The sequence below is a fragment of the Cupressus sempervirens genome, chromosome 10 (genome assembly GCF_028749045.1).
Source record: "Cupressus sempervirens isolate cs-2001-9-10 chromosome 10, ASM2874904v1, whole genome shotgun sequence".
NCBI classification, from domain to species: domain Eukaryota; kingdom Viridiplantae; phylum Streptophyta; class Pinopsida; order Cupressales; family Cupressaceae; genus Cupressus; species Cupressus sempervirens.
In genome coordinates, this window is record NC_143127.1 from 958607398 (window position 1) to 958621860 (window position 14463).

A 14463-nucleotide genomic window follows, 5' to 3' on the forward strand; every position below is an offset into this window, starting at 1 on the left:
AAGGAATATTAAGTTATGGTATGAAAAAGGAGTACAAGGATCAATTAAGATAGTGATGATATAGTGCATTGACTATCTACTTAAGGTTGCAAAGGTTGGATACACTGATTAAGTCTAGAAGAACAAGTGAGAAGAATTGAGTCTACCAAGCTTGACCAAGTGGACTATAGGTGTTGAGAAAAGTTAGTGCAAGCTGAGCAAAAAATTAGTTGAAGTTGAGAAAAGTCAAATTTTAGTGTATGTCAAGTGATACAGTGTAAGTCAAGTAAAGTTTAATTGGGGTGCTGAGCATCAGTAAAATTTAGTTCGTATTGAGTGATCTAGTTGATGGCAAGTGGAAGAACAGTATGGAAACCAAGTGACAACATATTGATGATGAGTGCCAAAATTTGTGTTAAATTGTATATTTAACAAATATGAGCTAACTATTTTATTTTCTTGAATTTTGTGAAGCATGTGGAAGATAAGCTTGATGAGTTGGTGGCATAGAATTCATGGTAAACCATTTTGAGGAAAATTCAAAGAGGATTAAAGGAGGAGTTTCTAGAAGGGAATAAAATGAAAAGATAGGTAGATTCATTGAATCCTACCTAACCCTACAATGGACAATAGACGTTGAATGACAAAGGATCTAAATTTTCTATTTATAGAGATGGTAAGAAGCAAAGGTTGTCATGTGCAAGAACCTAAGAAAGACAAGGAGTCTAGAGTATTTCTTCATTCAATGACCAAATAGAAGAGACTACAATTGGTAAGAAAAACAAGAAGACTTAAGGATAAATATGCTTGAAGGGTGAACAAGCTGATAAGTAGGAGATAATTTCCACAGCAAGTCAAATTGTGATGTGAATATCAAGATTTAACTATGTGATTTTTGAGTCAAACTCGATGACCCATGTTTCATGAGTAGTGATTCAACATGAATCCATCTCTAATGAGAATAAATGGAACATTTAGCACTCATTGGATCTAGGTGATGCTCACAGGGTGAACAAGCTATCAGAGTTGAAGTGTGTGAAAGCTATGCATAATGGAGCACTAAAACAAAGATCTGTAATCTGCAAGTGTGTTGTAAGTTGCTATTAGATCAAGATTTACTATTACATTCTAATCATTGTATCTGTCTAGGGTAAATCTTTTGGATTAATGTTGACCTAACAGTCATTTTTAAATCCTTTAACCAAGTGACATTCCAAGTGAGTGATTTAAAGTCCTCTAACAAGGCTCACTCTTGATAGGGTGATTGATATCCTCTAATCAGGTCACATTAAAGTGTGTATTGTAAAATTTAACAGGATTGGCCTTTTACAAGGCATCACTTCCAAAGAGTGAGAATGAGTAACATGTTACTGGTGGTTTTTCCCAAATGAGGCTTCCACATAAAATCATTGTGTCAAATGTGTTAATGAATCTATTATGTGTCATGCCTACATTTCTACAAAGTTGATTTGATAGCAACCTACAAGTTTAAGTGATTGTATGACCTAATGGATGCATGCATGATGAATATGTTTTATGGATATCGGTTCACTAAGCTATGAAATTTTTAATTTGTACATTTGGACCTTGGATAACTAATTCACACCCCCCCCCCAAGTTATTCTAAAGAATTCCAACAAAAAAGTGCTTACTGAATGCGTATAAGTGATCTAAGGAATTATTGGATGCGATATTTGTGATATGGTTACAAGATTAGAAGAAGTAGAAGTCTGGTTGACAAGACAAATAGAGAGGAAGGAACAATAGATTACAATTCAATTATTCTGCAAGGAATAATACAAAGATCATTTGGACAATGGGTTTATTGTTCTTACCCTTGAAACTGTTTGAGTCGTGGGTCTAGTTGTCTTCCACAACTCCTAATAGAGTTGGCCCAACTCTTAATAGGGTTGGAATCTCCTAATAGGGATTCAAAGTCTCTTGATAGGGACTCATAAATACTAAATATATTCATAGACTCCTAATAGGGTCCATCCTCTAACAAGGAAAATTTATATTAGTACATCATCATGTGGGTACCATCCCTATTGAGGTTTTCCCTCTGATCAAGGGTTTACATAAAATACATATATGGTGTTATTGTCTATGTGTATCTTATTATGGTTTCAATTTATATTTCTCATATGGTTAAGTTTTTTTAACACTGATAATTGTGATAATAGTTGGATAACTAATTCCCCTCCCTCGCTCTCAATTATATCAGTGGACTATATATTCTAGACACCCCCTCACACACATAGTAGTGTTTAATAGTCATATTCTTTGATATTGGTACTATTTTTCTCCTCTTTGATTCAAAATTCAATTAATTATATTTTTCCTGACATAGATGACCAATTTATTAGAAAAAATCTTAATCTTATGGCTATATTACAAACTTCATTTCAACAAGTGGATATATAAGTACAATAATCTACTCAAATCATCTAAAATAATAATAAAAATAAAAATAAAAATAATCTATTCCCAATAAAGCTATGTAGTATAATGAAAATAATAATTTATTGAAGTATAAATCTAAATTGTGCACATAAAGTAATAATTAAATAATCACATGACTAAAACATAGAGATTTTAACAATAAAAAATTTCATCCAATAAACTATAGTAATTATATAAGTTACAAATAAATAAATAGCCTTGAAATACTTTACAAAATAATGGAAAATATTGATCTACCTACATACAATATTAGCAAACCATGTAAGTTACAAATAAATAAATAATTCTAAAATACCTTATAAAACAATGAAAAATATTGATACATCTATAAACAATATTGACAAACAATATAAATTTTCTAATAATATCATTAATTTATTTCTATCTCTCTTCTTGAACTATCAAGATTATTAAAAAAAGTGAACGTCTACTTAAGTTGATAGGCTTTGTGTGGGAGCATTATTCCTCAAAATTCAAATTTTCAAGGAAAAGTTGTTAGTACTAAACATATTTGTTCTTTTTTTGATTGATTTTTAGATGAAACAATTTTAAGAAATGTTTAAAAAGAATCTGATCCCAAATACAAGTTTCTATTTTTCATGTTCTATTTATTAGGTAAGTTTTCTCATGTTTTTATAAAATATTAAACAAGGTAATTGAGGCCTCTCTGTAAAAAATATTTATATTATAAACCCTTCTGTGAGGCTGAGGCTTCTCTATGAAACTTGAGAGTTATAAACCCTTCTATGAGGTTGAGCCTTCTCTATGAAATTTGAGAGTTGTTGGACCTTGAGCTAGTCCACAAGCTTGATTTGGATTCCTATGATTTAAAACTCTAGGCATGAAGATCTTTGTTCAAAAGAACATAAATTTGCATGAAAGAATTTGAGTTGTTGTAGGACGAATGCACCAAGCATTTTGTGAGAGGAAGAATGCAGCCTTTCTAGAACAAATCTTCGATATAAGAGGCATAATTTGCCCTGGCATTGATACTGCAAATTGAAGAGGGAATTCCTGAGATCAATGTTTGAAATCCTCTATGAGCTCATCCAAGTCCCGTGCTATTGTAAAGGATCATGTCACAGAGTGACAATGTTTCCTCTAGATTTGATTCTGCCATTTAATCTGCCCAAGGATCATGTAGACCACATTTTTTTTCTTTGTAGTGATAATTTTTAATTATTAAAAAAATCTCTTGATGAGATTGATTGAAAGTGTTGTTAGTACTCATCGTCTAATCTTAAATATTAATTAATGGATAGTGTTAGTGACATGGAGCCACGATCTATTCTTCTAGAAGATTTTTGTGGGTTTGGAATAGTGGAGATGCAAATTTCACATGCAACTTCAAATTGAGACAAAGAAAAGAATTAAAAAAGAAAAATAGAAATTTTCAATTTTGCAAAAAAAGTATGTATGTATGTAGTGTATGAGTTTAGAAACAAGAAAGAATTGGGTAGCAATGGAACTAGTGACCAAATTTGATTTACTTACAGATGTATAAATGAGTTGATTAAATCACTAAACTTCTTTTAGAATAGCTCCTAATTACATTTGCTTTTAATTATTTTTGGGAGAATTGGACACCTTTGGTACTTTTTTACCCCCTTTTAAAAAGAATTGTATAAGTGAAATTGCAAATTATTTAAGTTTAAGTTGATTTTAAAGGATTTAAATTAGTTATTAGTTCATTTTTTCCATTTAAAATTAATTTATTGTTTTTTTGTAAAAATATGAATTAGATTTGGGGTTGTGAAAGACTTTTTGATTTATTATTAGTGTCGAGAAAAACATTTCAATTGTTAAAAGTTGTATTTATAAATATATTATGGGTTATTTTTATAAGTATGTCAAGAAACTTCAAGTCTAAACAAATTATAAAAAGAAAAATTAGAGCATTCATATTATATATATATATATATATATATATATATATATATATATATATATAATGCTACACAAACTTTTATTATTCTATACAAATTTTTGAGTACATAGAATAATGACTTATATCAAAACAATGAAAATGAATAATAAATAATTTTAAAATTTATTTATTTAGATTATTTTTATTATTAAATTATGATTTTAATATTTTTAATTAAATTTGGAAGTTTGGGTTTATTATTTGGAGCATGATCGTAATTAATTTGAAATATGAATTTCTTTTAAATAAGAAAAATAATTTATTTGGTGCACAATTTTTCTATCGATTCTAAAATTAAGGAAACATTGTTTGTAATGGTAAGTTTGTAAACTCAAAAATAATTTTAGAGTACTAATAAGTTTCTTATTTCTCTCTATTAACTTCTATAATTTATCAAAAATAAATTATAATAGTAATAAAAGTAAATTTCCAACTTCTCTATCAACGTTTATAATTTAGCAAAATAATTTTATAGTATTAGTTTATCTATAAGTTTTTGAATATAAAAAGTAGCAAGAGGGCATTGACCCATGGTACAAACAATATACACTATATAATGTTAGAAATAAAAAAACCTAGTGTCAAAAACAAAGGTTCAAATGTGGAAAAGCCACTAACCATGGTTTGCATTGCTAAGGATCAACATGGGTCAAGCCCCCATACTAGCAGCGTTCTTAAACCAGAGAAAAGAACAAAGACCCCAAAATAGTCCTTTAAAACAAACAACAACCATCTATCACAGTAAGAAAAAAGAGAGGGGGAAAAAATCCCATCCTCAAAAGACCTAGTAACCAATCTCAGCAAATGAATAGCTTGTTCTTTTTGTAGACACCTAAAATCCTTTAGAAAATAAAGTATTTTTATTTTCTAAAAAAAGTCCCTGATGACATCATCATTAATTAATTAATTTATTTATTTATTTATTTTTATGCCATTAAGTCCCTTTATCTTAATTAAAAATATTTAATTAATGAATCCCTCCCAAAAATGTTTAAATCTTATTTAAACATTATTTCCTTATTTATTAATTATTTAATTAAAAAATTGACCAAAAATCCCAAAATAAATTATTTATTTATTTTTTGCCCAAAACTTGGCCAATTTCCTTAAGACCACTAACCTCTTCCAAAATCTTCTAATCCTTCTTTAATTTTGATTAAAGGCTAATCCCATCATTTCCTTACCCTAATTCCAACTCAAAATATTTAATTAAGATTAAATATTAATCCTCATGTTTATTAAAAATATTTTAATAAATATCTCTTCAACCCAAACTCTTGAAATAAATAAAACTTTATTTATTTCCTAAAAACCTTATTTATCCTCATCCCAGGAAGTTCTAGACTTTTCTAGAAAGTCTTCATCCTCATCCAAAGCCTAGACTCTTCTAGAAGATGTCAATCCTTATCTTTGACCCTAATCCTAATCCCCCCCTAACCTTGTCACATTCCCTAAACATGGGTTAAGACTTGCTAACCCAAGCCAAAGTCAACAAATATCTCCTCCTTCATCCACCCTCATTAAATGTCATCCACTTGCCCATCTCTAACAAGCCTAATCTAATCTTAACCCAAGCCTAATCCAAGCCTTAATCATTTGCACATTCTTAAGTCAAGCTTAAGACTTTCTTAATCCAACCCAAGTCAAAATATCTCAACTCTCTCACAAATATCCCAACCATAAAACTTTATGAAGCCCACAAAGCCATAAATGACTCTTACAAGCCCATTCATTGCTCTTACAAGCTATTATGAGGGTCTTTATGAGCTTTGAGCCTCCTTTGTTGACCCCTCAACCCCTCTTGCTCTAATCAATGACCCTGTGACATGTGTCACTCCCTGATTGGCTATAAAGAAGCACAATCCATGTGCTCTCCTCTCATTCAATCTAAACCTTCCATAAGCTTTCTCCCATCCTTGCATCCTAGCCCTTGATCCCTCAAGCCCTTTGCTTATTTAAGGAATCCTCTCCCAAGCCATTTTAACACATTCCATCATCCTAAAGCCCTAATGCTATTTTGAGAGTAAGTTTCACATCAACCACCATATATCCACGTCCAAAATCCAAATCCTCCATTGAAGCTATTTTGAGTATTTGAGCATACATACCAAATCTAAGAAAATAGACACATCCCTAAAATAAGAGAACAATCTCATTGAGAGAGCCCTTTAATGGCTCATATTCTCATTTGAGTTGTTTCCTCTTTGTCTCACTTTATGTTATGTTTAATAATTTTGTAAATGCTTTTGATTTCTTAATTTAGTATTTTTTGCATGCTTATTTCTCATATACATTCTGGCACACCTGGTGGGACCCCACTATGGGTCATTCATTCGTCCATTTTAATCTATTTTTTGTTCTTACAAACTAACGGTCTAATGTTTGTTTTTGTTTGAGTGGGTTGCAAGATGTTTTTCTTATTTTTGCAGGTTGAAAGATGCATTTGGGAAGAAAACATATCCTCAAATATCAAAAACCACCAAAAACAATTTTTTTTTGAAAAAAAAATGACACCCATCAGTTCTGTTTACGTGCAGTTTCATCTCCACAGTTTAACGTCTCTGCCTGGTTAACTATCATCTCTACCTAGTTAACTATTGTCTCCACCTAATTAACTGTCATCTCCATAGTTTAGCATCTCTGCCTAGTAAATTGTCATCTCTGCTTAGTTAACTATCATCTCTGCCTAATTAATTATCATCTCCATAGTTTAGCGTCTCCGCTGGTTATATGTCATCTCCATAGTTTAGCATCTCCACCGGGTTAACTATTGTCTCCACCTAGTTATCTATCGTCTTCGCCTCGTTATCTATCATCTCCACAGTTTAGCATCTTCGTAGTTTAGCATCTCCGTTGTTTAGCATCTCCACCTGGTTAACTGTCATCTTTGCCTGGTTATTTTTGCCTCTCTGCACCATCATCATTTCTATTGTAGCATCTCTGTGGCTTAGTAATCTCGAGTATAAATCAAATTTTAACTTTTGGTGGTTCCATAGAGTAGAAATTTTTCTAAACATTTTTATACCTATGAAAAAGAACAAAAAAAGTTGATTTTATTTTTCCCATAGTTAAGCTTCAATTTTTGAGATTTTTGGGTGACTAATCAAATTAGCTTTTTTAGCTTTGCAAATTGGAGCATCTATGAAAACACTAACCATGTTTCTTGTAGGTTCTCCTTACATGGTTTAATGCTCTTTGAAAATGAACTTGAAGTTTTAAACGCTTGTCTTTGAATGCATATTGCTAAAATGAACTTGAATGTTTAAACACTTGTCTTTGAATGTATGTCGCTTAAATCAATCTTGAATGCCATGGATTAAAATCAAGTTTTTCTTAGAATGCATGCTTTGAACAACTAACACAATCTTGAATGCAAATGATCAAATAAATTATTACAATATCTCACACTTCATCTTTTGGGGCATAAAAAGAATCCACATTTTAGAAACTTTCTAAGCTATAAAAACAAATAAAGATACTTTTGAGTGAGTTTGTTTTTGGACTCACCCTCTTTAATCACCCATCATTCTAACCATTGGTTGCAATATCAACACCATATATGGGGATGGGTCTACCTAAGAGGGTGTTAAGTGCTCCAAAAAAAATCAAACTCCACTCACTTGAGTTTTTATTGATTTTTCTAAGATAAAAAATTTCTTGAATGCACATTAGTCTCACTAACACTTCATTTGGGTATAAAAATTGAACAACTCAGTTGACGTGGAGGGCCTCTGGGCGCGCGGGTTTATTTTCTTGTTGACCCTAACTCCTCTTCTTGCTTTCATTGTTCGATCGATTTTACTTTTGTTGACGCTTCAAAATTGGAATAAACATTGTATCTTAAACATGAGTGCTTGCAAAGTCTAGATCAACACACATAAGAATCAGTTGGTAAAAGAACAAACATGTTTTTTAGCCCAAGGTCATCCAAATCTTCTCTCCCCTTGTCATCTTTCGAGGCTATCTTGGGTGCATAAGATTAGGATCCAAAACCTTGTTTCTTTTTTTAGGAGGCTTTCTTGGGGATTTCATCACCCCTTGGGATGACTTCAACTCTAGCATTTTGGTGGAGTATAAAGATCGGGAGGTGAATCCAAAGATACCTCTCTTGGGATCAAGATTTTGTCACTCGGGCTAAGCCTCAAGGAACTTAATACCCTTGAGAAGTGAAAGAGGAGAAGTGGGTTACCACTCCTCTCGACTGTGTGACATTGTTTTGATTTCATCTATGGATTTGGGCCTCATGTACCTTGGGTATATCAAGGACTCCCTAGCTAAACCAACTCTCAGCCTTGTAGACAACTGTCTAGGATGTTAATGTGTTTTAAGTGACTGCTCAAAACATTTGTAAAACATACACACTCCACAACACAGTTACTATCTTCTAAGAATCAAAAAATCCTATCTAGTTGTGCCTATCTATTGCTTGATCTTTTACTTTTTGAATGAATGTTTGCCTAACTTGGTCAATCCTAGCTTAAGGCACACTTAGCGTAGTCACTTCCTATTTCAGAAGTTGAACACGTTGAAGCAAAACAACCAAAATCTCTCAAAGCCAAGCAGATTTCAGAATTTATGTCAGAACAACCCAAACCCAAACAGAAGTTTCACAAAGCCAAACTCAAGCCATCTCAGGCATACCAAGAAATTTCAGCCAAGGGAAAGGAAGTAACACCAAACCCTCAAATTGCCAAACTCCACAAAGCAGAAGACAAAGCTGCCAAAAAAACTAGTCAAGATGCATGGTTAGATCACATTTTCAGATTTAGCAAGCATCCAGGAGTTAACCCTACTTATGTCTTACCTGTTGGCATTATGATACATTTTTGTCATTAGTTACAACACTTATTGGATTCTGAATGCTTACCGAGCTCTCACCGGAAGCCAAGCTTTACCTAGTTCTCAGTGTTTACCGAGTAATCAAGGTGAACAAAGAAGTCAGTATTTACCGAGTAATCAAGGTGAACAAAGAAGTCAGTGTTTACCGAGTAATCAAGGTGAACAAAGAAGTCAGTGTTTACTGAGTGATCAAGGTGAACAAAGCAACCAGTGTTTACCGAGTGTTCAAGGTAAAGAAAGGAATCAGTTTTGACCGAGTAAAGATGTACTAAGATGTAACCGAGAACTTCATGATAACCGAGCTCCTGAGGTTATCAAGGAAATTAATTTTTACGAGCTCAGATGGATATCAAGGAAACTAACTATCACCGAGTCACAAGGTTCTATCAAGTGTTTCCTTTGATCACCGAGCAACAGTTCAGATAGAAGTATTCACCGAGTGACATCTCTTCTACCGAGTCTCCAGTGGTTATCGAGTTCAGAACTACTTGAAGTGTTTAGTATGAACCGTGCCTTCACTTCTACCGAGTGCATGACGATGCCGAGTAACGCAGTGGACGCCGAGTATCAGAAGGACACCGAGTCAGTTCAGTGAACCTGAGTTTTTACCTTGGGCCGACTTTGTATAGAGATTTGCACTTGTTGTTTTAGCCGACCTTGCATGTATTGTTTAGCCGACCTTGCATGTATTGTTTATATGGATGGTATATATATGCAATGTATTGTATCATTTAAACAACAATTGTTATGGCAATGGTAATGAATGGAAATGTGAAAGTGTGAAAGTGTGAAAGTGCAAAAAAAATACATGCATGCGAAAGTATGTGGGCTGAATTGTGAAGATATTCAGCAGGTCGAGTTTTGAAGCAGAAAAGTTTTATCTATCACATCAAGGTGAATTAGAGCATAGCGGATCTTATCAGCAATCAGTTGTAATCAGATCCACTGTTTCATTCTAACAGGGCAGATCACCAGAAGTGGTCATTGTAAGCCTTAACCGGCCAACTTCATACTGTAGTAACGAAGCTTGTGGGTTTCATCCCCACCCCAGTTTTACTTTCTATTTGGAAGGTTTTTGGGTCACCAAATCTGTGTGTTCAAGTGTTGCAAATGATTTTGTTTCATGCTTACAATAGGTTACTTGGATGAATGGTGAATATATTAGTATACAGTTTTATTGTTTTAAATTTTAGAAGTTACTGATTCACCCCTCCCCTCTTAGTAACTTGTCATATCTTGAATATTTTTAACAATTGGTATCAGAGCTATAAGGTTCTGAAGATAAAAGCTTCACAGCTTGAGCAAAGATCAAGGACAATGGAGATATTCAGACTTGACAAAACTATTGAGAATGAAAAGCTAGATCTGAAAATGGCCATGGCTCAACTCAATGAAGCAAAAGAGCATCTTTCACAATCCTTGAAAAGAAGAAAAGAACTTGCAAAGCAAATGAATGACCATCAGTATGTTGAAGAAAAGATTGAAGATCTCTCACCATCAAATAGTTCAGATGAAGCTGACAAAGCAATCAAAGAACTCTTAGAAAAGAATGGATCTCTGCAGGAAGAAGTAAGAAAGCTCAAAAGGGAACAAGGAATCCAGTCCATTAGGCTATGCAAAATCTTGGAGCAAAGGAATAAGGTAGCTGAAGACTTAGAGGTATGGAATAATCAATCCTCTCAGCTTGAAAATCTTGTAACTCAATTATCTAATGCAAATGAAGAAATTATGAATCTGAGATCTGAGAATGAGATTTTGAGAAATGACTTAATTACTGAAAGACAAATCAATGCAAGCTTACAAAGTGATCTAATCTCTAAAAAACAAGTCAATGAGAGAATGGTAAAATCTCAAAAAGACATGGATCAATTGAATCTACAAAATGAAGAAAACTTTCATAAACAAAATGGTAAAGCAGGCCTTGGATACAAGGAAGAAGGTGAATCCTCCGAACAGGGTACTCAAAAGAATCAAAAACCTACTTGTAGCCACTGTGGTAAGTTAGGTCATACATCTAACGGATGTTGGAGCAATGGAAAAGGCAAATTTAATGGAAAGTGCTACAATTGCAATCAGCATGGACACAAAGCCAATGAATGCAAAAGGAAACCGAAATTTGAAGGTAAATGTCACAAATGCCAAAAGCAAGGTCATAAGGCATCACAATGCAAATTCAAATCTTTTAATCCAGCTGAACAACTTGTCAAAGAAATATTTGGTTGGGACTACAACACTTGGTGCAGATGTCATTATTGTGGAGAATATGGTCATACTGGCATAAACTGTGCAAGGCATCACCTAAGAAAAAGGGATACCACTGTAAGATGTTATACATGTACAGAACTTGGTCATATATCTAAAAACTGCATGAACATAAAGAAAGTCGAGGATGAGAAAAAAATCAAAGTAGATAATATTCGGAAACAAATGAAGCAGCAATGGATTCCAAAGTCTACCGAGCCAGATAATTCAAGTGATGGAATGGTCACTCAAGAAGTGAGTGACTCTCCCATTTCCAATTAAGACTCATCAGGATAAGACCAGGACTGTATATACAAGCAATATCCTAAGCAGTCCTAGAATGAAAATATGATCAAATCAGTATTTCAGATACATCAGGATCATGGTCGGTACATGACCTTACCGAGCTCAGTCGGGTGCAATAAGGCTTCTTTCACCAAGTTGCACTTACCGAGCATGGTTGGTTCTTCTCTTACTGAGTTAAGGGTAGATTAACCTATTTTCTTTTGGTCACCGAGTTGCGAAGTTTAAGCCGAGCTAGTGGATGATAGCCTGTCGATCGCAGCTACCTCTGTGCTGAACATTAATGACGAATTTTTCATCAAAAGGGCAGATTTCAACCTCATTTTTCACCGCGAATTCGAGATTTACAAAAAGAGGGCTTTCAAGCGAATTCAAGTGAGTTGAAGAAATTTTCCAGCGAAGTATTCTTACGAAATCTTCTTACTCACCGAGCAGCAATGGCTTCCGCAAGCACCAGCAGCAGCAAGGTGAAGAAAGGATCCAAAATTCTTGTAAAGGGAACGGAATGAAAGGCACCGATGTTCAAGCTTGTTCCTGCCATCGCTGAATTACTCGACCCGCATGGAGCTCAATCACAGATTCCTCCAAAGGTACTTCTAATCAATGATATTCGTACTCATTTCAAGTGTACTGTGCAAGAAATAGGGACACTAGATATGGATAGCACCCTAGCCGAGTTATGCGTGAATGGAACCCTAAAACCTGAGTTCAAACATTTGGAAACCAAAGGTTTAACCCATATCCCGCATCTGCCAAGAAGTTTCCAAGTGAAATGGGTGATGTATATCTTGACCCGAGTACATAATGGTCAGTTGTGGTTGGAACAACCAGTTTTGATAACCAAGAAGATGATTCACAAAATCACGGGTCTCCCAATGCTCAGCGAAGCCAAAACCACCAAAACCCTAGGACAGGATGAGTTACAGAAGAAAACCCAAGCTGAATGGGATGGCAGAGGTTTAAAACTCAACAATGTTTCAGATATAGAACTAAAATTTGGTATTTATGTTATTGCATACAAACTGTATAGTTCCAGCAGGCTGAATAGTGTACCTTGCGAGGCTGTAGATTTGGCATATAAAATTGTAAAGAAAAATATGGAGTTTGACCTAGCTGATGTGCTATTAAAACAATTCAATAAAAACATGGAAAGCATAAGGACTGCAAAGACAAACCCTTGTAAATTTGGTTCTTTGCTAGTTTGTTTATTTTTCTATGTACAGAAATTCTTTCCATCCAAAGGTACAGTTGTATGGAGGAAAGATACTCCAATTTTGTATCAAATAAATGAATTCATAGTAGATATGGGTATGAATTTTGACAAAGTAATGGACAATTATTTTGAAGATTTCAAGGAAAGGATGAACAATAGATTCAGAATACCTCCAAAACTTGTTGAAGAGTATAAGGATGATGTCTGTTTCATGGTTGACTGTGACAAGGTATACATACAGGCAGTTAGACCCTGAGTTGCATGGGTGAAACCTCTTCCATATGAGGTAAATATTGATGAAACCAGGGATATCATTGAAGCACTGGTAAATGAGCTAGTAGACCCAAGGCAACGAATTTTTGGTACTTATGATGAAGCAAAGGCCAGAATTGAACTGGAAATCAAAATTCCACAGGCCATCAGCAAAGGTAAAAGGAAAATGGCCAAACTAAAAACTGAAATGAGTTCTCTTATGGTCACCGAGGGAAAAGATGAAGATAAAGAAAGTGAAGAAGAAGAAGAAGAAGGAGGAAAAGAATCAGAAAAAGAGCAACCGACAAAGAAGAAAGGCAAGGTAATCATTACCAAGCCCAAGAAGCAGCCTACTGCAGTATTCACTCGGTGAACGAAAAAAGGTATTCAAGAACCTGTATTGGTCAAACCTGCACCTACATTCGAGCAAAGGCTCAAATCATTGGAAGAAGGAGCTGGCATTGCAAATTTCAAGGCATTAAGATTTGAGACAAGGACTGATGCAGAGAAAATGCAAATTGAGGAACTGGTACTTAACAAAATGGGAAAATGGAAATACTCCCCGGACCAGATTGCTCCTCATATCTCTAAAGAACTACTGGAGAGAGTACAACCAAGATGGGAGTTAGCCACCAAGACGGTAAAATATATATATGAGCAATCCCTGAAGAATCTTCGGCCTAGTCTCACTGGAGCAGAGGTAAAATCTGAATTGAAAACCTATGAAGGTAAAATGATGATCAGATTCCACACTTGTTTGGTTTTGATCAAAGATATAGAGCATGTTTTAAATGATGCTACAAACATGTGGGAAAACATCTATCATCTACATAAGCCCAGTGTAGACCCAGTAGAAATAAAAGATGATGACAGCAGCAGCAGCAGTGATGAATCAGATAGCACTCCATCCATCACAGTTACACTAGGAGAGTTGCATGCAATGATGGAAGAAAAAGAGGAAGAAGACAAAGAGGAAGAAGCTGAAGAGGAAGATAAGGAGGATGATACGGTAAAAATTGCAGCAGCAGTTATTGCATCCCTTCCTCACTCCCCAGACAAACCTGTGACATCATCAAGGTTGGAGTCAGCTTCAGCAGGTTCATCTACACCAGATTTACCATCTACACCTGCCATATCTCAGCTCCAGGTATCATCAGTAGAAGTGATTACCACTTCATCTACCAAGCTGCATCCCTCTTTGACTACCGAGCTGCACCCCTTTTCATCTACTGAGTTAGCCTCCTCA